General features: G+C 38.2%; 1 protein-coding gene and 1 long non-coding RNA gene across 6 annotated transcripts in view; one reads left to right on the forward strand and one right to left on the reverse strand.

Annotated features, from left to right (window-relative positions):
- Positions 1-8468, forward strand: part of LOC105427769 (uncharacterized) — a 138512-nt gene that overhangs the window by 44490 nt on the left and 85554 nt on the right. The gene's annotated exons all lie outside the window — the stretch shown is intronic.
- LOC105427720 (uncharacterized) overlaps positions 1-8468 on the reverse strand; it is a 34866-nt gene that overhangs the window by 25310 nt on the left and 1088 nt on the right. The gene's annotated exons all lie outside the window — the stretch shown is intronic.

The raw sequence follows: 8468 nt of genomic DNA on the forward strand, positions 1-8468 counted from the left end.
TTTTTAACCATGACATTCCAATTTTTTTTGTTTTTCCATCGAGTTATAATAAAATTGTCATTATATAAAATTTTTTGTTATATAAAATATTTAATTAAGACTTTTAATTATTTATAATTTTATTAATATTTTTTGTTTCTATAAAATTTTCTTATAAAACACTTGTAAAAAAACTTTCTGTAAAACGATGAAAATCATATTGAACTCGAGTTCACTCTTGCGATAACGTTCGCATTGCTGAGATGGGTATCGATTTGAAAGGAATCCTTTAGATAAGTGTATGCGTTTGGTTTATTCGAAAACTATAAATAAATATTTCTCGAGGACCATATCATTACCATACGTGTATTGGCGAATGCTTTCCGATCTCACTCAGTCGTGTCCGACCGTCCGTTCGCCGACATTTACCGCTGTTTCAAAATCCGCGCAATTCACTTTGCATAGCGGGCTCGAGTGTTTTGTTTTTACCACGAGAAGAGCCTGGAAAATTACAATTATGACAAAAGGTCAAAATGCAACCGTCGATGCGGCAAGTAAGCAACGAGTAGTTAGAGAAATCACTAAATTATTACGGTAGTAGGCAATAACACGAGTTTTTTCTTAATACGAGTACTCGTAAACACTTCATTAGAATCTATTGATTTAAGATTGATATAAGAGAGGCTTGGTATTCTGATAAATTGCACCATAATTATACGAATTATACGAATTCAAATGTTGCAAAATGAACATCCAAAAACAAAGACGAAAATTTGATGTATGAATAAACGTACAAAAGTATTTTTCATTACTTTTTAAATTCCTAAATTTTTTTCCATCATAAATTCATAAATTTTAATTTCCTCTCGATTTGAAATTTACTGTCTGTATAACAAAATAAATATTAATGAAGAGACAATGTCACGTGTAATTTCTTACTGACACCGTGCCCGGTGATCAGAATTAATTTATCGTAAAATAAATGCCGCTATTTCTCCCAGAATGGTAAAGTAATTCTTACGTAGTCGTGTCGTGAAAATAAATTTGCTCGCGCCTCTCGTAATTCATCTCCAGCATTCGAGATAATTGGATGCATAGAATCTAATTTGCATAGCGGAACATCGTTCGTTTTTATCGCGCCGAGGGCGAGAGGCAATCAAAAAAGGGTCGCATTATCATCGTAGAATCGTACGCTAAGTAAAGAATGGGTAAAAGCTTCGGGGTTTGCTGTCGTGCCCTCTTTCCTTTCATTGAAAAATGAGACCTGTTTTCTCGTTCCTGCCGTCCTGTTCTAACGCGAGAGCTCGCGTCGGAGCGCCGCGCTCGTTCCCTTTCTTTCCCTTGTTGCCTGATCGTTCAGATGCAAAAGTTTCGCAAGTACAAAAGGGCGCAGGGATAAAAAGTGCAAACGGGTAAAAGGACGACGGGATGATCCTCTCATAGCTGCGCGAGACACGGCGCGGGCTTGTGTGCACCGAGCGCACGAGATGCCCATGCTTTTAATATTGCTTCGTTTCAATGAAGCTTACCATCACAATGCGCGGCGCAAACCTCTCACTTCAGCCTCCGCAGAACCCACTTTAATCTCCGAATATCTCCCTCAAGTTGGCGTCTTATTAAGTATTTTGCCATTGTATCACGATTATCTCTCGTGCCCGCTTCGCCATATTGTTGAAATTTTCGTACTTTAACATGGCCGCGTTATCGTATGACACAATTACAACAATAGTCAACAATTACAATTATACAAAAGCGCGATCAAGATCAAGATCATTTCGAGAATTTTGATCTTGTAATTTATGCATTATGGAATCGTATGGAAATCTTTAGTGTGCCCTTTTAACGTGCATCGCGATAACAAAAGCTGAAAAACAACTTGTATCATCATATCTTTACTCTTTTAGGATCCGTTTCCAAACTTGCCGCCATTTAGGTGAATTTTCATATCTCGTCACGTCATCGTGCATCCAGGGTGCAGCGCAATCCTTTGCGCGGATGACTCATGAGCCAAGTGACGACTTCCCTCCTGCGAATAAACATTGCACTCGTGCGGATGCATACGAATTGCATCGCGCGGATCCAAAGCCACGTTCGCTTAAATGCGCCGACGAAGGCGGAAATGTATATATAGGGAAATGTATATATTGCCTCCACGATAATATCGAGACACGAGTAACGAAATTAATGGTGAAAGAGAATTTACGTAATAGCGGCTGCGTCCTCGCAGATATCCTTTAACTTATGATGCGACATGCATGATACGTTATCATATAAAGAATCTGTTGCCAGTCGGAGGATACGTTGCCGCAAGATAGAGAGATTAAGATTAAGATGTAATAATAATAAAAAAAACGCAAACGAAAAAAATCAGATAAATATGAGCAGCTGACTTGCGAATTAAATTGAAATTTATATATCTCTTTAATAAACTTTCTTACGTATTTTCTGATTACAGGTAAGCAAATTTGCACCTATCCGGATGCGTCGTTTGTATTCATGTTTGCACGGGAGGCCAAGATTTCATCAACAGATTTCATGAGCTAATAAGGTATGCCTTATTAAAAAATTAGTTTAATCCTAATCTCTTTCCTGTATAAAAGATACTTTCTCATATCTTCACCCGTTAACCATCTTGAGCTTAATTTAGAAATTGCAACAAATTTCATTAAAACTTTACACACCGAAAAAAAAAAATATGTACGCTTTTATCAAATTATCCATATCAACATCGAAAGTTAAAAGAGAAGTTTCTTTTGCTAAAAATTTTATAATCGTAATAAATTTATCAAAATATAAACCCCCTAAATTTATTACGATTATAAAATTATGAAATATTATATACTAATCAATTCAGCGGAATTGAAATATTAAAAACGTATAAAAAATGTATATTATGAATAAATTTTGATGAGTTTTGTGAAAGCAACGCGGCGATTTCGCATGCGAATCCTCGAGAAATTTGCGGCTCCCGCGTGCAAAGAGTCCCCAAGTGAAGTAGAAGAGACTCGATTTAGTCGGCGCGTCACGTCTTACGTCTCGTCGCGTCAGGTGATATCGTCAGCTCGTCAGCTCGTGACGGACGACGGGTAGAAACGCGTCGTATCGCGTCGTGATGGCCTCGCAGCTCCTTGACACAATATCACCGCTACCACCACGATCCGCCGCCCACGATATTAGCGAGCGGAGTGGCGCACTTCTCTCCCGCGAGGAGGTCAAGAACAAAAAGAGAAAGATTGCATCTGCCGTGCAATCTATCGTCTTCCAATTCTACGGCTCATCTCTCGCAACGCGTCTAGCAACGTGGTACTTCTCATCTAGAATCGCGGCCAATACGGCGGCGAAAGACCGATCGATAAACGACGACGAGAGCCTGGCGCCGAATCCTCATCCGCCGAGAAACCGCGAGAAACGAACAGAACGAAGAAACATCGCCGGTTATAAATTGCAAAGTGGCCGCGGAGCCACGTGCTAATGCATGCGCGCCTCCCTTCCTCGGCCTCTCTCCGCCCCTCCCCCCCCTCCTCCTCCTCCTCCCTTCCCCGTCTCGCGTGCGTCGCGAGATAAATCAGCTGGCTTGCGATATCGCGATGCTTCCTAATAATTCAGGATTCAATTTATCAAGGAGCTCCGAGATCAAAGAGTCCGCGCGTAGTAACTTTCGGTAAATTAGCTTCGGAAGTGTCACGAGTAATTATCTTAATCAACGAGTTGTTGGCGTTAAGAAATGAGCCTTTAATTAAAATGAATATATAATATTTGCAATTTCAGGTAGATATAAAGTTTCAGGGCCAGTTGCAGCCAATTAAAATTAGCCTCATTTAAAAATTCTGTTTAAATGAGTCTTCTGGAATTAATCTGTGTTATTTAATGCATTAAACTAATCCTATATCTGTTTTCATATCTAATTCGCATTCGCGATGACTTTGGTCATATGTTACTTTCCGAAATTAGAGAAATATTTGAATTTTCTGAACTCGATTTATCTATAGCTTGAAAATTTCTAAAAAAAAAATTACACGGAGGTTGATACAAATATAAGGATAAAGCCGATGGCTCGTGGATCCATCTCCGCACGAATAAAAATATCAAAGTCGAGCGCGTTAATGTAACTGGCGATACAAAAATACCTCCCCGCCTCCCGGCTGTAAAAATATCTAAACGAATTTCACTTTACAAGCTCCGTCGCTCCATGTTTTTATCTCGCTAAGCGAATCAACACTTATCTCATTCCATCGCGAACGAACGAGACTCGCTCCGATGGAATATGAAACTAACAATTACGTTATTAATCCGGCCGGTGTTATATAAAATCTAAGTAAGACGAACGGTGCGGATTATCGTAGCGGCGTAATCGTACATTATTATTGTCACCTGTATCGCGAAGCGCGAAGGCGAAATTCTCAATTATCTTTTTCGCGATACACGTGCGATAGACGAGGAGCTTCGGATACTCGGGCGAACACTCGTGTCGCGAGCCATTTTTCTTATTGTACAATAGGGAAGTGAGCCTGCCGGTGGAATGAGTATGCGAAAAAAAAAAAAAAAAGAAAAATGTATTCTCGCAGTGCGCAGGATGCACTTGGCTTTCATCGATAAGCGCGCGGATCGACGCGTTCCCGCTCAAAGAGCACACCCGGTAGAACGATCGGTGCGTGCTTCCGCGGTATGACCGTGCGCAGACCGCGTATATCCTCGCTCCATTATTAATTTCAGAGTGACGCAGAAGGTGCACGTGCACCCGTCCACGTGTAGGTGTTAGTCGAATGAGCGGCACGGTATCGCGATACTAGGTAACCTCCGTGCGAAATCGCTGAGCGGATCGCGTGGGATGAGCTTGACAAATGGCTGATAAAGCCAAGAATCGTGGCCTCGGGCAATCTTAAAGCGACTCCGCTTATAGATAGCAGCGACCGTCTATCTTTTCGACAATGATCCGAAGACTTGTCAGCCATTAGAAACGGCAACGAACGGCATACAACGTTTCCGAGAAATTCAATTTCAAAATGAAGATCTAATCCGAGAATGGTCACCTGAGATCTGATTTTTTTTTTTACTCACTCGAGACAGTGGCGAAAAATTAATCTCACGTCTCAGTCTGTTTAATTGATTTAATTTTTTTTTTATTTAGACTTTCCGCTCACTTTTATTAGAAAATAGGTGTAAATTTATAACATTTTTAAATATTGATAAGTCGGAAAAAATTAATATATTGTTAATAATAATTTTTTATTGAAATATAAAAAATAATTTAAGTAAATATATAGAAAAAAAACAGAGGTGATACTTTTTGGGTTAAAAAATAGCATCGATAAACCGTAATACGTAATATGAGCGGTTAGCTTATTTTATTTAAAGCAAGCAAAGCAATTTATAACACAATTACACACAATTACAAAGACATAGAGGCAATAAATTTATGGTATAATAAATCGTCAATTAATTCGATGTTATTCAGTCACTTCTAATAATTGCAAACAGATCGATTACTCATCCATTATCCCAATCAACGGATTCCTGCTTAATTAAACAGGAATCCAGAACAGAAAATATGGGGAAAGAGACATTGCGAACGGTAACCCAACATGTAGAGAATCGTTTGACCTACAGATTAAATAATTCGATGATGACCCATTGGGTTTTTGCGAATTGTTCTCAAGATTAAATATTAAAGAAGAATGTTTATTTGCATAACGATTTTGATCGATTTACATATTAAATGCGTAAATGATAGATCCGTTTTTCCGATCGAACGTGGATCGTCGAAAGGAAAATTCTGCTGCAGGATCATTACGACGAAACGTCGTTACGTCATGCTCAATACGCGGCGAATGTCAACCGTGCGGCGTAATTGCAATTACGATTAGAGCAATTTTCATCGTTGCCCCTCGTCGAGTTGTCGGCGCCTACTTAAGAGAGCGATCGTCTCGCGCCGATCAAATTATTATCACACTCGTGGAGTATCGGCTTCATCGATCGCTCGAAATATTCTCGTCCTCCGCCGTAATGACCGACAGGAAGTGCACTTCGGATCTTTATCGGCGCCATAAACGTTCCATATAATAGATATAATTCAGTCCAGCATCTGATTACACGATCTGCTGACTCCTCTCGTTCGACGAACGAGTGTTTCTTCGAGGTCGTCAACAATGTCGACGCTCCCTCTTTCCTGCCTTGATCACACCAGTCTGCGACTGGTCGTCCCTCGCTTCTTCTTGTTCTGCAAGATCGCTTCTCTCATTCGCGAGAAAATCGGGTCGACGAACCTCGAAAGTCCTGGCGAAAACGGTCCCGCCACGGCTACGCCAATTTTATCCTTCCACCAACTCCGTCCGCCTGCACGCTTCTTTCTCCTCGTTTATTTCTCGTTAGGCCAATTCCTCACGAACGGGAGAAATGAATTCGAAAGAAGAGCCTAGACACGAGTATACCGATCGAAATACCACCAACCATCATCCAAGGATCATTAGCGAATAATAAAATCCACGAGATGCGTGTCCGAACGTCGGCTTCTCTTCAATCCCGCAGCATTGCGTGATATTTTCGGTGCTTGGCACAAAACATGAATCATAAGCTGTACTAACGCAACAGCAACTTTTCGTATATCGTATTATCGTATCGTGAAAAATGTGATATAAATTATTTCAGTTTGTCTTCAAGATCATTACGTGAAGTGAAAAGTAATTTTTTTATGGTATGGTAATTTTGCAACATATATAAAAGTATATCATAAAGAAACGAGATAACGAGATAACGTAATGTAAATGAAAAAAAAAAAAAACATATCGTACTGTTTTAAATTGTTTTATAAATTGTCTCGTTCTACTCCCGTTTGAGACTAACAAAATTATATATCTATATTCTGTAATTTAAAAAAATTTCCTCTAGTTTATGCAATACAAGGCCCGTTAGAATGTAAATGATAAAATGATAAAATGAGATAAAAGAGTTAACTGTCAATCGCATTAATCTGGTTTTTTTTTTTTTTTTTTTTTTTTTTTTTTTTTTTTTTTTTAATCAAACCTCGAGGCTCGTGAATTCTTTCCTCTTGTATCACAGATTTAAAAGCTTATCACTTTTTCAAATATCACTGACATTTAGTTCATTTTCAAGCCTAGCCAATATTAAAAATTGACAAAATGATAAAAATTTTATATTGGAATAAGAAAAATTTACAATAATTGTAATTTTACATATATGAAAAAATAAAAAATGATATTGACTCTAATTAAATTATAATTAATGTATTTTATGTGTATTTTATAATTATATTATAATCATATTATAATTATAATAATGATTTATTTAATACTTTAATAATTTATTTAATAATTGAATGATATTCAAAATAAATAAAAATAATTCTCAAAAAACAGTTTTTTTTCATTTTCTTTTTCTTTTTTTTTTTTTTTTATTTGTTCTTACACTTACTATATTTACACTTACTATATTTATACTTATTATATTTGCACTTACTGTATTTAGATCTCATTGTATCGTGATGTTATTGATATTAAAATATGGATGAGTTATGCATGGAGAGTCATTGTATTGCTCAGTAACAGCCGCGGAATGCGAGTAATGAAAGCAAGGTTGATCCCAAATAGATTGCGAATGATAATTCCTGATCGATTATACATATACATTCTAGCTCCCGTAAAAGTCGATTTCTTCTAGCTCGCAAATTTTCGACATTTCTTTTTACCACGGCCGGTCGAACGAAAGTCCTTCTATATACATTTTTCGCATGCCAGATCTAAATCCTGTTTAGACAATTCGAGTTTTCGCGATATCTCCTTGCATTAGTCGATCATTGAAAATACTTAAACTCCGGACTGTCTTAGAATTCGTAATTAATTAAAATCAACCTTTTACATCAATCCTTTTTGAAAAAAGTTAAGTAATTCGATTGTACCGCTTGTTGTGCTTATATAATAAAATGTCATCTTTAATGCCACATCGCGTCGTAAGATGCTCACGACGCGTGTAATTTTCTAGAAACTAATTAATTATTAATCTCGACTTTTTTTTCGTAAATACAAAGTGAATACATCTTCGCGCGTCATCTATCCAAATACAAGTGGAAGGATTCATTTAAGATACAGCGTAATTTTCCGCGAGTTTACGCCGCGGTCGCAATTAACATAACGATGAATGATAATTTAGCGAAAGGTCAAGAGCCAAGCGAGGATCAGAAATATTATGTCATAGAACGGTAGAGTTTATTAGTCAATTTAGCAGGGAGCTTAACGGTCACGCGGGACAAAAAGGCGAAGGCGAACGCGACGTGAGGATTGTGCGCGGAGGAGATAAGAGCGCGATATTGAACTGAAGGAATTTTAAGGTCGCGGCTGGATATGGACGCGAGTGATCTTTGACTTGCGACACCGTTGACTCTTGCCGGTTTTCAGGGATCATTAATTTCATGCGATTCGATTCCGACGGAGTCGACTATTTTTGCGGCCCGCATCGTGCCGCCGCAAAAATCTTAG

Source organism: Pogonomyrmex barbatus, unplaced genomic scaffold (assembly GCF_055798465.1).
Source record: "Pogonomyrmex barbatus isolate J1 unplaced genomic scaffold, ASM5579846v1 scaffold8, whole genome shotgun sequence".
NCBI classification, from domain to species: Eukaryota; Metazoa; Arthropoda; class Insecta; order Hymenoptera; family Formicidae; genus Pogonomyrmex; species Pogonomyrmex barbatus.